The following is a 17,449-nucleotide window of genomic DNA, read 5'->3' on the forward strand; positions in this document are numbered from 1 at the left end:
CCTGACCAGCATCACCACCCTGGATGGTTCCAACCTTGAATATGTGGACATCTATAAGTACCTAGGTGTCTGGCTAGACTGTAAACTCTCATTCCAGACTCATATCAAACATCTCCAATCGAAAATCAAATCAAGAGTCGGCTTTCTATTCCGCAACAAAGCCTCCACTCACGCCGCCAAACTTACCCTAGTAAAACTGACTTATCCTACCGATCCTCGACTTCGGCGATGTCATCTACAAAATTGTTTCCAACACTCTACTCAGCAAACTGGATGCAGTTTATCACTGTGCCATCCGTTTTGTCACTAAAGCACCTTATACCACCCACCACTGCGACTTGTACGCTCTAGTCGGCTGGCCCTCGCTACATATTCATCGCCAGACCCACTGGCTCCAGGTCATCTACAAGTCCATGCTAGGTAAAGCTCCGCCTTATCTCAGTTCACTGGTCACGATGGCAACACCCATCCGTAGCACGCGCTCCAGCAGGTGTATCTCACTGATCATCCCTAAAGCCAACACCTCATTTGGCCGCCTTTCGTTCCAGTTCTCTGCTGCCTGTGACTGGAACGAATTGCAAAAATCGCTGAAGTTGGAGACTTTTATCTCCCTCACCAACTTCAAACATCTGCTATTTGAGCAGCTAACCGATCGCTGCAGCTGTACATAGTCTATCTGCAAATAGCCCACCCATTTTTACCTACCTCATCCCCATACTGTTTTATTTATTTACTTTTCTGCTCTTTTGCACACCAATATCTCTATCTGTACATGACCATCTGATCATTTATCACTCCAGTGTTAATCTGAAAAATTGTAATTATTCGCCTACCTCCTCATGCCTTTTGCACACAATGTATATAGACTCCACTTTTTTTTTCTTCCTATTGTGTTATAGACTTGTTAATTGTTTACTCCATGTGTAACTCTGTGTTGTCTGCTCACACTGCTATACTTTATCTTGGCCAGGTCGCAGTTGCAAATGAGAACTTGTTCTCAACTAGCCTACCTGGTTAAATAAAGGTGAAATAAAAATAAAAAAATACAAAAATACATACCAGAGAAATAATGTAGACGCAACAAATGAAACCCAGACAAAACATAAACAACGAGCCAAAACAAAGCAGTTCATTGACCAAAGAGCAGCTAAATACAAACACAAACATGCAAACAAAACTTTACCACCTTCAATAAAACAGCTCCAAAAATAAATGTATCACACGCAGGGTTTTCGTGATTGGTGGCACATATGAAGACTACCTCGGAGGACTTATCCGGGGCGAGCTGGAGGGAGGACGGGCGATGGTGGGGGAAAGAGGGGCTATGGTGGGGAAGGACGGGCGACGGAGCATTCAGACATACCGAGGAGGCAGACAATTGGGGTCTGTCTCCTCCCATGGCGTATGACAGTGCTGCAGAATGGCGGCTCACAGCACAGCCGAAGCCAGAAAAACACAGACAGGCCTTCCTTCGTCAGGAACCATTGGATGATATGATTAGAGCACCATTTCCCCTCGGCGCTTCTCTATCCCCATGTTGGCCTGTTTGTCTTGCATCGCTTCTCGACTGCGTCACATACATCTGTCGTGGCATTCACACTGCAGCTCATCTCTGTTATTCGATCCAATGATGCAAGTAGAGTCTGTGTGTTACTATTTGGTTTTGGGCATTTGGGTAATTCAACTAGGTTGGGTTTGGAGATACAGCTATGGTGTCTGTCTGATATTTGAGTGCTTTCATCTCTTGCTTTTGACAGACACACTCATCAAAAATATCCACTGTCACACAACCACAATACAATAAATAACAAAAAGTATGTGGACACCTGCTCGTCAAACATTTCATTCCAAAATCATGGGCATTAATATGGAGTTGGTCCCCCCTTTGCTGCTATATCAGCCTTCCCTCTTCTGGAAAGGCTTTCCACTAGATGTTGGAACATTGCTGCGGGGACTTACTTCCATTCAGCCACAATGGCAATAGTGAGGTCTGGCACTGATGTTGGGCGATTAGGCCTGGCTCGCAGTCGGTGTTCCAATTCATCCCAAACATATTCGATGGGGTTGACGTCAGAGCTCTGTGCATGCCAGTCAAGTTCTTCCACACCGATCTCGACAAACCATTTCTGTATGGACCTCGCTTTGTGCACGGGAGTATTGTCATGCGGAAACAGGAAAGGGCCTCCAACAAAGTTGGAAGCACATAATCATCTAAAATGTCATTGTGTGCTGGAGCATTAAGATTTCCCTTCACTGGAACTAAGGGGCCTAGCTCGAACCATGAAAAACAGTCCCAGACCATTATTCATCCTCCACCAAACTTTACAATTGGCGCTAGGCATTGGGGCAGGTAGAGTTCTCCTGGCATCCTTCAAACCCAGATTCGTCCGTCAGACTGCCAGATGGTGAAGCGTAATTCATCACTCCAGGGAACGTGTTTCCACTGCTCCAGAGTCCAATGGCTGCGAGCTTTACACTACTCCAGCCAACGCTTAGCATTGTGTATGGTGATCTTAGGCTTGTGTGTGGCTGCTTGGCCATGGAAACCCATTTCATGAAGCGGGTGCCGCTGAAATAGCCGAATCAACTATTTTGAAGGGGTGTCCACATACTTTCAGTGATGTAGTGTATGTTGTACATCTGAGATTTAACCCTGGTCTGTACGGGGGTAACAGGGCCAGAGTGGAAGATGTCTGTGGCTCATCCTTCTTTCCTTATCATTACAGTATCAGTGCAGGTAATTCAGGCGTGGCAATGTCTTCCTGGTTCTGTGGTAATGACAGACCTCCAGTTCTCCTCCACAGAGGTCATGACTAATACCCTCCATCACACACCCTGACACTAAACATACACAGGAAGATAGAGGACTCCTCTCGACTGGGTTTCAGGCCACAAGGTAACGTTGCCTCACACTGGCCTCGGAGGAAACCTCCTTTGACAAAGAAGACTTGCTTCAGCTGTCTGGAATTTTCATAGAATAAGCCAAGAGAGAAGGATTGTTTCACTCATTTACTGCCCTTTTGGAATCTGGTACTTCAGTTCACTATGATCTCAGTGTTGGCCTCGTCAGAGTAGGTCTGGAGGACAGACCCAAGCTGTCAGAAGGGTGTATATTAAAGATCACACCGGACAGTTACAGCCGAGCCGAGCATCTTGCCCTCCCTCCCCTTCATCCAGACAGCAGCAGATAATCGCTTTTCCTCTGTCTGCAGACGATGCCACATCCTACGCTGTTGATGTCCCATAAATCACCTGGCCGGGATTGGCTGTGTCGATGAAATGATAAACAACCTGTTCACTCAGAAATGGTTCTTCTCAAAAAATGTGATGGTTGGGGCTTTTCTCTGTTGCTGCAGTTAAGAAATTGACCTAGCCTACAGTAACAGTGGTTTGTGTTTGTACCTTGTCATTAGGAAAGGGACCTAGCTACTGTGTGTTTGTGCCTTGTCTGTCATCAGAGGTAACTGTTTGGAACCAACAAGTTGTAATACCCTCCTGGACTAATTAGAATATCACACGTTATCTAACTGGTTGTCTACTGTCTGAATCACAATACAGCTAGTTAATTGAGCAACATGTTGCCTGGTTTCATTGTTAAATCAACAATGAACATTTATGGAGTGGAGCAGAGATGAATACACAGTCATTTCCCTCTGTGTTGTCTATATTGAGCCTCATGAGTACTTCCTATGGCTCAGTCCTCTGCCAGCTGTTGTAAGGTCATAACGATTGTGAATCTTATGAACCATAGTTGACTAACATTTTAAGAGTCGGGGTGTGTTCGTCTGCATGTGGCACGTGACTGGACACGTAGCCTGCAGCCAGTACTCTGTTCAGTGTCAAAACAGCAGCCTGACATACTGTAGTGTAGACTCACCTCACCTCCAGGCCTGAGCCGGGTGGAGATGCTATCAGCCTTCAGAACAAGCTGAGCTGTCAGGTTCACATGATTCATCTCCAAGGCCAGAGAAGAGATATCCTCAGTCAGTCTAGACTTAAAGGCTGCATTTTGACATAGATGGCAACACCGTTTCTCAGGAAAGTCTACCTGGGCAATTTGAACTTACACCTTCATTTTTTGTGTCTTCCAGGAATTGGTGTTTTGTATGTTTTCTAGAACTATGGGCTGATAACATTTTCTCAGAGATTTTACACTACATGACCAAAAGTATGTGGACACCTGCTCAACAAACTTCTAATTCCAAAATCATCGGCATTAATATGGAGTTGGTCCCCCCTTTTCCTGCCTTCACTCTTCTGGGAAGGCTTCCACTAGATGTTGGAACATTGCTGCAAGGACTTGCTTACATTCAGGCACCAGAGCATTAGTGAGGTCGATTAGGCCTGGCTTGCAGTCAGTGTTACCATTCATCCCAAAGGTATTCGATGGGATTGAGGTCAGGGCTCTGAGCAGGCCAGTCACGTTCTTCCACACCGATCTCGACAAACCATTTCTGTATGGACCTTGCTTTGTGCACAGGGGCATTGTCATGCTGAAACAGGAAAGGGCCGTCCCCAAACTGTTGCCACGAAGTTGGAAGCACAGAATCGTCTAGAATGTCATTGCATGCTGTGGAGCTAAGATCTCCCTTCACTGGAACTAAGGGACTTAGCCCGAACCATGAAAAAACAGCCCTAGACCATTATTCCACCTCCACCAACCTTTATAGTTGGCACTTTGCATTCGGGCAGGTAGCGTTCTCCTGGCATCCGCCAAATCCAGATTTGTCTATCGGACTGCTCCAGAGTTCAATGGCGACGAGCTTTACACCACTCCAGCCAAAGCTTGGCATTGCGCATGGTGATCTTAGGCTTGTGTGTGTCTGCTTGGCCATGGAAACCCATTCCATGAAGCTCCCAACAAAAAGTTATTGTGCTGACGTTGTGGCATATCACCTCGCTACTTCGCTGTTGTTGCTCCTAGACGTTTCCACTTCACAATAACAGCATTTACAGTCGACCGGGGCAGCTCTAGCGGAGCAGAAATTTGACGAACTGACTTGTTGGAAAGTTGGCATCCTATGACGGTGCCAAGTTGAAAGTCACTGAGATCTTCAGTAAGGCCATTCTACTGCCAACGTTTCTCTATAGATATTTCGTGGCTGTGTGCTCAATTGTATACACCTGTCATAAATATGTGTGGCTTAAATAGCCCAATCCACTCATTTGACAGGGTATCCACATTATTTTGTATATACAGTGCCTTGCGAAAGTATTCGGCCCACTTGAACTTTTTGACCTTTTGCCACATTTCAGGCTTCAAACATGAAGATATAAAACTTTATTTTTTTATGAAGAATCAACAACAAGTGGGACACAATGATGAAGTGGAATGACATTTATTGGATATTTCAAACTTTTTTAACAAATCAAAAACTGAAAAATTGGGCGTGCAAAATTATTCAGCCCCTTTACTTTCAGTGCAGCAAAGTCTCTCCAGAAGTTCAGTGAGGATCTCTGAATGATCCAATGTTGACCTAAATGACTAATGATGATAAATACAATCCACCTGTGTGTAATCAAGTCTCCGTATAAATGCACCTGCACTGTGATAGTCTCAGAGGTCCGTTAAAAGCACAGAGAGCATCATGAAGAACAAGGAACACACCAGGCAGGTCCGAGATACTGTTGTGAAGAAGTTTAAAACCGGATTTGGATACAAAAAGATTTCCCAAGCTTTAAACATCCCAAGGAGCACTGTGCAAGCGATAATATCGCAAGGCACTGTATAGTGTACCTTCTGAATGATATGTTTATGTTCACGGAGAGAAGAGAGAGACAGAGGATATTTAATGAAGTGCCTCCATGGTCTGAATACAAATGGGCTCTCATCTTCTCTACTCTCGCTACTGCATGACTAGTGGAGTGTAGGGTGTCGAGGCTGGCTACATGGACAGTAAAGAAGCTAATCGTTAGCCTATCATTGGCTATCAATCAAAACCCTGATAATCTCCCCGTGTCTCCTCATGATGGATGTTATGGTACCTCTAATTCCAGATCAGTCATGCACGCAGAGGGATAATCATAAAGGGAAGTGAACACATATCTCATAATTACAGTTAAGATCTATACCACCATATTATGACCGTGGGGATGTGTTCGGCATGGCTCTAATTTCAGCCAGTGATAATAGTGGATATCCTAGTGGTGATGACGAATGAGTTATGGCAGAGCGCTGTAAGATGGATGGGGAAGGCTGCAGTATAGAAATGAAAGGACATACAGTGAGGCTCCAAAAGTATTGGGACAGTGACACATTTGTTGTTGTTTTGGCTCTGTACTCCAGCACTTTGGATTTGAAATAATACAATGACTATGGTATTGCTTCATTTGTTTCATTTGAGGGTATTTTCAACAATATCGGGTGAATGGTTTAGAAATTACAGCACTTTTTGTACATAGTCCCCCCATTTTAGGGGGCCAAACTGAGAAAGTTACAGATGCACAAATAGCATAGCACCAAGACATGCAAACCTCTCACCATTACAATTACAGGGGAGGTTAGCATTTACGGAGGGTATGATATTTGTGTGACTGTAACTACCTCAATCATCATTATTCAAGATTCATTCAGGATTATCTGTACTCATGGTAGCATCCACATTAATGTACAAGTGTTGACAAACATACAGTTTAAGTCGGAAGTTTACATACACTTAGGTTGTAGTCATTAAAACTTGTTTTTTAACCACTCCACACATTTCTTGTTAACAAACTATAGTTTTGGCAAGTCGGTTAGGACATCTACTTTGTGCAATTTTTCCAACAATTGTTTACAGACAGATTATTTCACTTATAATTTACTGTATTACAATTCCAATGGGTCAGAACTTTACATACACTAAGTTGACTGTGCCTTTAAACAGCTTGGACAATTCCAGAAAATGTCATGGCTTTAGAAGCTTCTCATAGGCTAATTGACATAATTTGAGTCAATTGGAGGTGTACCTGTGGATGTATTTCAAGGCCTACCTTCAAACTCAGTGCTTCTTTGCTTGACATCATGGGAAATCAAAATAAATCAGCCTCAGAAAAAAATTGCAGACCTCCACAAGTCTGGTTCATCCTTGGGAGCAATTTCCAAATGCCTGAAGGTACCACATTCATCTGTACAAACAATAGTATGCAAGTATAAACACCATGGGATCACGCAGCCGTCAAACCGCTCAGGAAGGAGGCACGTTCTGTCTCCTTGATTTGCGAAAAGTGCAAATCAATCCCAGAACAACAGCAAAGGACCTTGTGAAGAGGCTGGAGGAAATGGGTACAAAAGTATCTATATCCACAGTAAAACAAGACCTGTAACAATATAACCTGAAAGGCCGCTCAGCAAGGAAGAAGCCACTGCTCCAAAACCACCACAAACAAGCCAGACTACGGTTTTCAACTGCACATGGGGACAAAGATTGTACTTTTTGGAGAAATGTCCTCTGGTCTGATAAAATAAAAATAGAACAGTTTGGCCAAAATGACCATCGTTATGTTTGGAGGAAAAAGGGGAGGCTTGCAAGCCAAAGAACACCATCCCAACTGTGAAGCTCAGGGGTGGAAGCATCATGTTGTGGGGTTTCTTTACTGCAGGAGGGACTGGTGCACTTCACAAAATAGATTAGCAAATTTATACAGTATATATATATATTTATAAAAAATTCAAATATTACATTTACATAAAATCCAATCAAATGTATTTAGATAGGCCTTCGTACATCAGCTGATATCTCAAAGTGCTGTACAGAAACCCGGCCTAAAACCCCAAACAGCAACCAATGCAGGTGTAGAAGCACGGTGGCTAGGAAAAACTCCCTAGAAAGGCCAAAACCTAGGAAGAAACCTAGAGAGGAACCAGGCTATGTGGTGTGGCCAGTCCTCTTCTGGCTGTGCCGGGTGGAGATTATAACAGAACATGGCCAAGATGTTCAAATGTTCATAAATGACCAGCATGGTTAAATAATAGGTCTGGGAGACAAGGCCGAGTGTAGCCCACAAAGATATCTGCCACGGCACAACCCAAGGGGGGGCGCCAACCCAGACAGGAAGATTACATCAGTGACTCAACCCACTCAGGTGACGCACCCCTCCTAGGGACGGCATGAAAGAGCACCAGTAAGCCAGTGACTCAGCCCCTGTAATAGGGTTGCGTAATACAGGGAGGAGGTGAGGGCCCTCGGAGTGTGGTGTCAGGAAAATAACTTCACACTCAACGTCAACAAAACTAAGGAGATGATTGTGGATTTGATTTGATTTGAGGTAGAGAATCCCAGTGGAAAGAGGGGAACCTGCCAGGCAGAGACAGCAAGGGAGGTTCGTTGCTCCAGAGCCTTTCCATTCACCTTCACACTCCTGGGCCAGACTACACTCAATCATATAGGTATGTACGGCAGGACCAAATCAGAGAGATAGGTAGGAGCAAGCCCATGTAATGCTTTGTAGGTTAGTAGTAAACTGAAGAGATGAGTCTTCAGTATAGACTTAAAGGTTGAGACCGAGTTTGCGTCTCTGACATGGGTAGGCAGACCATTCCATAAAAATGGAGCTCTACAGGAGAAAGCCCTGCCTCCAGCTGCTTGCTTTTAGAAATTCTAGGGACATTTAGTAGGCCTGCGTCTTGTGACCGTAGCGTACGTGTAGGTATGTACGGCAGGACCAAATCAGAGAGATAGGTAGGAGCAAGCCCATGTAATGCTTTGTAGGTTAGTAGTAAAACCTTGAAATCAGTTAGTACTGGAGTAATATGATCAATTCTTTTGGTTCTAGTCAGGATTCTAGCAGCCATATTTAGCACTAACTGAAGTTTATTTAGTGCTTTATCTAGGTAGCCGGAAAGTAGAGCATTGCAGTAGTCTAACCTAGAAGTAACAAAAGCATGGATTAATATTTCTGCATAGTTTTTGGACAGAAAGTTACTGATTTTTGCAATGTTACGTAGATGGAAAAAAGCTGTCCTTGAAACAGTCTTGATATGTTCGTCAAAAGAGAGATCAGGGTCCAGAGTAACGCCGAGGTCCTTCACAGTTTTATTTGAGACGACTGTACAACCATTAAGATGAATTGTCACAATCCTGTCTTGGAGGCCCCCCCCCCCCTGTCCGGGGGTGTCCCTGTCCGGGGGTGTCCTCGGATGGGGCCACAGTGTCTCCTGACCCCTCCTGTCTCAGCCTCCAGTATTTATGCTGCAGTAGTTTATGTGTCGGGGGGCTAGGGTCAGTTTGTTATATCTGGAGTACTCCTCCTGTCCTATTCGGTGTCCTGTGTGAATTTAAGTGTGCTCTCTTGAATTCTCTCTTTCTATCTCTCAGAGGACCTGAGCCCTAGGACCATGCCTCAGGACTACCTGACATGATGACTCCTTGCTGTCCCCAGTCCACCTGGCCGTGCTGCTGCTCCATTTTCAACTGTTCTGCCTTATTATTATTCGACCATGCTGGTCATTTATGAACATTTGAACATCTTGGCCATGTTCTGTTATAATCTCCACCCGGCACAGCCGGAAGAGGACTGGACACCCCACATAGCCTGGTTCCTCTCTAGGTTTCTTCATCTTGGGGATGCAATCGTTGGCCTTTTCATTGGCCCGTAATGATTCTGCAGCGCGGTGGCTAATAGGGCATTATCAGAGCCTGTGCCTCAGAGGACAGCTGATTAATGTCAGTGGAGAAGACAGGGGCCCAGCCGGGGCCTGATAAAAGAGTGTAGGGATTGGAGGGAGCAGGATGATGAACGAGCTACAGGGCCCCATGTCCCCATATCATTAGGAGGGCCCGGCCATCGGCGCTGGACGCTCAGCTAATGTAGCGAGGCAGCACTGTGGCTGTGGCCAGAAGCTCTAGGGAGAAGGATTCTACAGGGTGAGGATAACTGATAGCTGGGAAAGAACTATTCAGAGGTGTGACTTGTCTGATAGCAGCTAGGAGGATTGGTGCAATTTAGATATAATATGAGAATATACGTGAGGGTGATATACCTGACATGTCAGGGGAGGGACCTTAAGGGTCAGTTCTTGGTTGTGTATATTAAAAGATTCAAGACAATTCTGTCAGTAGAGGAAATGTTAAAAGCATGTCACGATCAAGCATTTACTGAACTACTTTGAGCTCATTTTTGACCAAAAAAGGTGACACACAGCCCCCACTTCTCTCATTGTAGCTCCACTAAAACCAGTTAGGATTTTGTTTGAGAATCTGAAGAGAGAGCACCCATTATTTATTTTAATTTGACCTTTATTTAACTAGGCAAGTCAGTTCAGAACAAATTCTTATTTACAATGACGGCCTACTGGGGAACAGTGGGTTAACTGCCTTGCTCAGGGGCAGAATGACAGATTTGTACCTTGTCAGCTCGGGGATTCGATTTAGGAACCTTTCGGTTAGTGGCCCAACGCTCTAACCACTAGGGCCCCATGTCTAATGCCACCCCATTAGATACTGTATTATTCTCCATCTCATCATTCCTTCACACACCTTGAGTGTGGTGTGTGTATGTGTGTGTGTCACCTCAATCACTGCCACCACCTGCACTCCTCCTCTGTCCATAAAAAGGCAATTACATCCAGAGCTATTGAGCTTATTGATAACTAATTTGATTATTCTTAAGAGGGCTGTCGCGGTTCTGGTTGACAAAGGGTCATCTGACGGGGTCTGAGTGACATAGAAATGATAGGGGGCGTTGTAATAGGCTGCCCTCCTGATCGCTTCCCTCATCTAGAGGGCCAGGGAGCAAACCAGATGGATTCAAAATGCACTGCTTGAGAGGAGAAGGGAGAGATAGGGGACCATAAACACTTTCTCATGCAAATGTGCCTCCGTCTGGTCCCCTCCAACCCCCCCTCAGCCCAACACCAAGGCTCAATAGATGAACAAATGACAAGGATGAACAAATGTTCCATCAACAACTAAATAACAGGAGAGTGACCCATCTGCCTTCGGTTTACTCTATTTTCAGTGAGCGTTAGAAATAGGGACTAAAGTGCACGGAAGGAGAGGAAGCATTTGCAAACAACACCGTCTTCTTGGAACAGGAATATCTGAAATGGGTGCACGCTGTCGAGCATTTCTCTACCCAGTTTACTGTATATTCAATCGTTTATACAAGGTTATTAGGTCAAATCTAATCATCTAAGAACAAGTGTTCTTTTCTTCTCAGGAAGGCCAAGTCTGAATATTTTATGTCTGTTACCACTGATAACCTGAATGACCCTAGAACGTTTTGGAAGGCTATTAAGTCTATGTCTGGTAACAGTAATGTTAATGAATTACCGTCATGTGTTTTGAAGGACTCTGTTGCTGTATATGACAAAACTGAAGTGCTGAATTGTTTCAATGAGCACTTTGTATCCTCTGGTAGGCTGTTTGATTCAGTGTCCTCTGTCTCTGTACAACCCTGTGTGGATGAACCAGTGAGAGCTGATCAAACGTTTAGCTTTTTGCCATTCTCAGTGCAGGAGGTACATAAAGCCCTGAAATCCTTAGATCAGAGAAAGCCTGCAGGTCCTGATGTTTTGGATCCCTGCTTTTTAAATCTGGCAGCTGATATCATAGTTGAACCACTTACATCTCTGTTCAATCTAACCCTGGAATGTAATGAGATTCCAAAGATCTGGAAATCAGCATTTGTCCTACCACTTTTAAAAGGGGGAGATCCGACTCTTTTAAATAATTATAGGCCAATCTCAAAGCTGTCACACCTGGTGAAAATACTTGAAACCTGTGTAAGTGAACAGCTAAAAGGGTTTTTATTTACTAACTCGATTTTAACAATGTACCAATCGGGCTTCAGGAAGAAGCATAGCACAATTACAGCAGCCATGAAGGTTTTAAATGATATCACTGAAGCCATTGACAAAAAACAGCACTGTGTCTCACTTTTTATTGATCTCTCTAATAATTTTGATACAGTTGTTCATGCTATACTAAGGTAGAGATTGTCCAGTGTAGGTCTTTTGGAGCATGCAGTTGCATGGTTTGCTAACTATCTGTCTGATAGAACTCAGTGCACTCAATTTGATGGGCTTATGTCTGTTAAATTGTCTGTCATTAATGGTGTGCCCCAAGGCTCTGTACTCGGTCCTCTCTTATTCACTATTTATATAAATGATTTAGACAAAAATGTCCAAAATGCACAACTTCATTTTTATGCTGATGATACTGTTATTTATTGTTGTGCCTCGTCTCTTACAAAAGCTTTCCAGAACTAGCAAACTGCTTTTTATACTGTTCAACATACCTTGTGTCAATTGAAGCTTATCCTCAATACTGACAAAACTAAACTAATGGTGTTTTCTAATGCAAGAAATATACCTCTGAACCTTTCACCTACTAAATACCTGTCAGGGCAAGGATAAAAAATATCTTGGAATTTGAATTGATGACGACCTCTCTTTTAAATTGCATATTCAACAACTTACAAAAAATGTGTATTTTAGGAATAAGGCCTGTTTTTCTTTTGAAGCCAGAAGGAGGCTAGTATCAGCTACATTTATGCCTTTAATAGACTATGGGGATATTTTATATATGAATGCTTCCACCCAGTGTTTGAGATCAATTGACACTCTTTACCATGGCACTTTGAGATTTATTTTAAACTGCAAAACCCTTACGGACCACTGCACTTTGTATACCAGGGTAGGCTGGCCTTCTCTAGTCACTCGTATGCTCAGTCACTGGTATACTTTTATTTAAAAAGCCATTTTGGGTTTACTACCTTTTTATTTGTGCATTTTTATTGTTCGGAAATGTGGTGGGTCGTCTCTTCGTTCGCTGGACTTTATCCTGCTAACTGTTCCAAATGTACGAACTGAATTTGGTAAAAGGGCTTTTATGTACTCTGCGCCATTGTCTTGGAACACCTTACAAAATACTTTTAAACTGGAGGAACTTGTCCCGATTGGTGTTTTTAAATCACTGATGAAGGATTTTGTGGCTGATTCCCTGACCTGTCAATGTTTTTAATTTGCTGTTTTATACTCTTGTGAATTCAAAGGTTTTTACTAGATAATACTTGGCTCAAGCACTATTTGACTTGTATTACTGGAGAACACTGATAAGAAGATAAGACAAGACTGACAAAGGTTCCATATAATTATAGTTTTTTTTTATGTCTGAGTGTATCTTTAAGACAGGAAGGAATGTGACTAAATGTAAGACCATCATAATAGTAGGGAATCATTGAATTAGGCAAACAAATAGCATAAACAGTGCTGTGGTGCTATATCATCATGCTGGGAAAGATATATGGCCTCGCTGTATAACAATACATTACAGTACACAGTATGCATGAGTGTAAATACCCACATTTTTATAGGAGAGCAGATGGTTGTCCAGTTCCACTCAACATGCAGTAAAGGAGCAGGGGTTAAAAGAGAGAGAACCCCTTGGAACCATACCACCACTAATTATATGAGGGCTCAAGGGTATTGGGTAGAGTGCAGTTGGTGGGTGACAGAGCCTCTCCTCTCTGTGACTGTGACAGCCAGGCAGCAGGCACTGTGGGTGGCAGGGCTGCACAGTTGTTTTGGGATATATGACCCCATGGGGGGGTCAAAGATTTATTAAAGAACCAGTAAGTATGTGTTCAAAACATAGCCGTGGACCATTACCTTCTCCTCTCCTGACCCCCCACATGCTCCATGTACAGCTGCTGTGGAGAGGAAGGGACACCATGAAGAACAGACACAAAAGCACGTGAAGGCACACAGATGCACACACACACTGTCGATTTGTGGTGGAGAAGACAACAGAAAACACACACACTGTACATAGAACAAACATTGCCATAAACACAATATTTTCATAGCTTTGTACCAGTGACCACAGAATGTGATTTGAGATTAATGTAGATGTTGTAAGTACAGCTGGGTCCAAATGCTATTTACATTATTCAAATTACTTGTACATACATTTTTATTTGAAAATACAAGTAGTTGAATATTGGCATGGATTTGAAAATACAAATAAATACTCCCATGCATTTGAACCCAGGTCCTAGGAGTATTTGAAATAATGTGTTTGGAAATAAGTATATATATATTTTTTAAATAGTAGGCTTTATAGGACATTATTTGAACATGCTTTCAAAAACTTCCAAAAGAAGTATTTGATTTTGACCATATTATTTGAAAATACTGAAAAACACAAAAAATAAGTACTTAAATCACAAATAATGAAACTTATTTTATAGTGGGGTGAACAGGCAGTGGCTTGGGTGGTTGTTGTGCTTGATGATCTTTATGGCCTTCCTGTGACATCGGGTGGTGTAGGGAGGGCAGGTAGTTTGCCTGGAGGGCAGGTAGTTTGCCCCCGGTGATGCATTGTGCAGACCTCACTACCCTCTGGAGAGCCTTACGGTTGTGGGCGGAGCAGTTGCCGTACCAGCAGCCCGACAGGATGCTCTCGATTGTGCATCTGTAAAAGTTTGTGAGTGCTTTTGGTGACAAGCTGAATTTCTTCAGCCTCCTGAGGTTGAAGAGGCGCTGGCACCACGCTGTCTGTGTGGTGACCAATTGACCAATTCAGTTTGTCCGTGATGTGGACGCCGAGAAACTTAAAACTTACTACCCTCTCCACTACTGTCCCATTGATGTGGATATGGGGGTGCTCCATCTGCTGTTTCCTGAAGTCCACGATCATCTCCTTTGTTTTGTTGACGTTGAGTGTGTGGTATTTTCCTGACACCACACTCCGAGGGCCCTCACCTCCTCCCTGTAGGCCGTCTCGTCGTTGTTGGTAATCAAGCCTACCACTGTAGTGTTGTCTGCAAACTTGATGATTAAGTTGGAGGCGTGCATGGCCACACAGTCGTGGGTGAACAGGGAGTACAGGAGAGGGCTCAGAACGCACCCTTGTGTTGAGGATCAGCGGGGTGGAGATGTTATTACCTACCCTCACCACCTGGGGGCGGCCCATCAGGAAGTCCAGCACCCAGTAGCACAGGGCGGGGTCGAGACCCTGGGTCTCGAGCTTGATGACGAGTTTGAAGGGTACTATGGTGTTAAATGCTGAGCTGTAGTCGATGACCAGCATTCCCACATAGGTATTCCTCTTGTCCAGATGGGTTAGGGCAGTGTGCAGTGTGGTTGCGATTTCGTCGCCTGTGGACCTATTTGGGAGGTAAGCAAATTGGAGTGGGTCTAGGGTGTCAGGTAGGGTGGAGGTGATATGATCTCAAAGCACTTCATGATGACAGAAGTGAGTGCTACGGGGCGGTAGTCGTTTAGCTCATTTTCCTTAGCTTTCTTGGGAACAGGAACAATGGTGGCCCTCTTGAAGTATGTGGGAACAGCAGACTGGGATAAGGATTGATTGAATATGTCCGTAAACACACCAGCCAGCTGGTCTGTGTATGCTCTGAGGACGTGGCTGGGGATGCCGTCTGGGCCTGCAGCCTTGCGAGGGTTAACACATTTAAATGTTTTACTCACGTCGGCTGCAGTGAAGGAGAGTCCACAGGTTTTGGTAGCGGGCCGTGTCAGTGGAACTGTATTGTCCTCAAAGCGAGCAAAGAAGTTGTTTAGTCTGTCTGGGAGCAAGACATCCTGGTCTGAAATGGGGCTGGTTTTCTTTTTGTAATCTGTGATTGACTGTAGACCCTGCCACATATCTCTTGTGTCTGAGTCGTTGAATTGCGACTCTACTTTGTCTCTATACTGACGCTTAGCTTGTTTGATTGCCTTGCGGAGGGAATAGCTACAAAGTTTGTATTCGGTCATGTTTCCAGTCACCTTGCCATGATTAAAAGCATGGTTTCACGCTTTCAGTTTCACACGAATGCTACCATCAATCCACGGTTTCTGGTTTGGGAATGTTTTAATAGTTGCTGTGGGTAGGACATTGCCGATGCACTTGCTAATAAACTCGCTCACCGAATCAGCGTATTCGTCAATGTTGTTGTTTGATGCAATGCAGAACATATCCCAGTCCACGTATTCAGATTGGTCGGACCAGCGTTGAACAGACCTGAGCATAGGAGCTTCCTGTTTTAGTTTCTGTCTATGGGCTGGAAGCAACAAAATGGAGTCGTGGTCAGCTTTTCCGAAAGGAGGGTGGGGGAGGGCCTTATATGCGTCACGGAAGTTAGAATAACAATGATCCAGGGTTTTACCAGCCCTGGTTGCACAATCGATATGCTGATAGAATTTAGGGAGTCTTGTTTTCAAATTAGCCTTGTTAAAATACCCAGCTACAATCAATGCAGCCTCAGGACCTGTTCACTTATTGACGTAATTTCCGGTCACAACTTGCAGACTTGTTTTCGAGTTGCTGTGCGTTTTGTTGCCAACCTATTTTGCTACCTGACAACATTACGGTTTTTACTTTTTAATTACCGGATGCTTTATCTGGACACGATTCGTCAGTACCTCCAACAGCCGAAGCTAAGTAGTAACATTAACATGATGTCTTCTAATTGCAGTCGCTGTACTCGCCTTACGGCGAGGATAGCTTTGCTACAAGCCCAGCTTCAGACACAATCGTTAGGCAAGGGTAATTTCAGTGTAGGAAAGGATGAAACAGTGTCTGTGCCACCAGTACGTACAGATAGTAGTATAAATCCCCTCGCATAGTCCCTGCAGCCGGACAACTTTCTCACGGTTTCTGGAAGGAAATGCTGTAGGAACGCTCAACCGGTGTCGCTCATTCAGCCGACAGAAACTTTCAACCGGTTTTCCCCATTAAGCAGCGAGTCGGAGTCAGAGGCCGAGTCTTCTCTGGTCTCTACTCCTCTCGTTATGCGGTCTGAGACACCGAAGCTTCCCACCATTAGCTCTGACAAATTGAAAACTCTAGTCATTGGTGACTCCATTACCCTCAGTATTAGACTTAAAACGAATCCTCCAGCGATCATAAACTGTTTACCAGGGGGCAGGGCTACCGACGTTAAGGCTAATCTGAAGATGGTGCTGGCTAAAGCTAAAACTGGCGAGTGTAGAGAGTATAGAGATATTGTTATCCACGTCGGCACCAACGATGTCAGGATGAAACAGTCAGAGATCACCAAGCGCAACATAGCTTCTGCGTGTAAATCAGCTAGAAAGATGTGTTGGCATCGAGTAATTGTCTCTGGTCCCCTCCAAGTTAGGGGGAGTGATGAGCTCTAGAGCAGAGTCTCACAACTCAATCGCTGGTTGAAAACTGTTTTCTGCCCCTCCCAAAAGATAGAATTTGTAGATAATTGGCCCTCTTTCTGGGACTCACCTACAAACAGGACCAAGCCTGACCTGCTGAGGAGTGACGGACTCCATCCTAGCTGGAGGGGTGCACTCATCTTATCTATCAACATAGACAGGGCTCTGACTCCTCTAGCTCAACAATGAAATAGGGTGCAGGCCAGGCAGCAGGCTGTTAGCCAGCCTGCCAGCATAGTGGAGTCTGCCACTAGCACAGTCAGTGTAGTCAGCTCAGCTATCACCATTGAGACCGTGTCTGTGCCTCGACCTAGGTTGGGCAAAACTAAACATGGC

Source organism: Oncorhynchus keta, chromosome 7 (genome assembly GCF_023373465.1).
Source record: "Oncorhynchus keta strain PuntledgeMale-10-30-2019 chromosome 7, Oket_V2, whole genome shotgun sequence".
NCBI classification, from domain to species: Eukaryota; Metazoa; Chordata; class Actinopteri; order Salmoniformes; family Salmonidae; genus Oncorhynchus; species Oncorhynchus keta.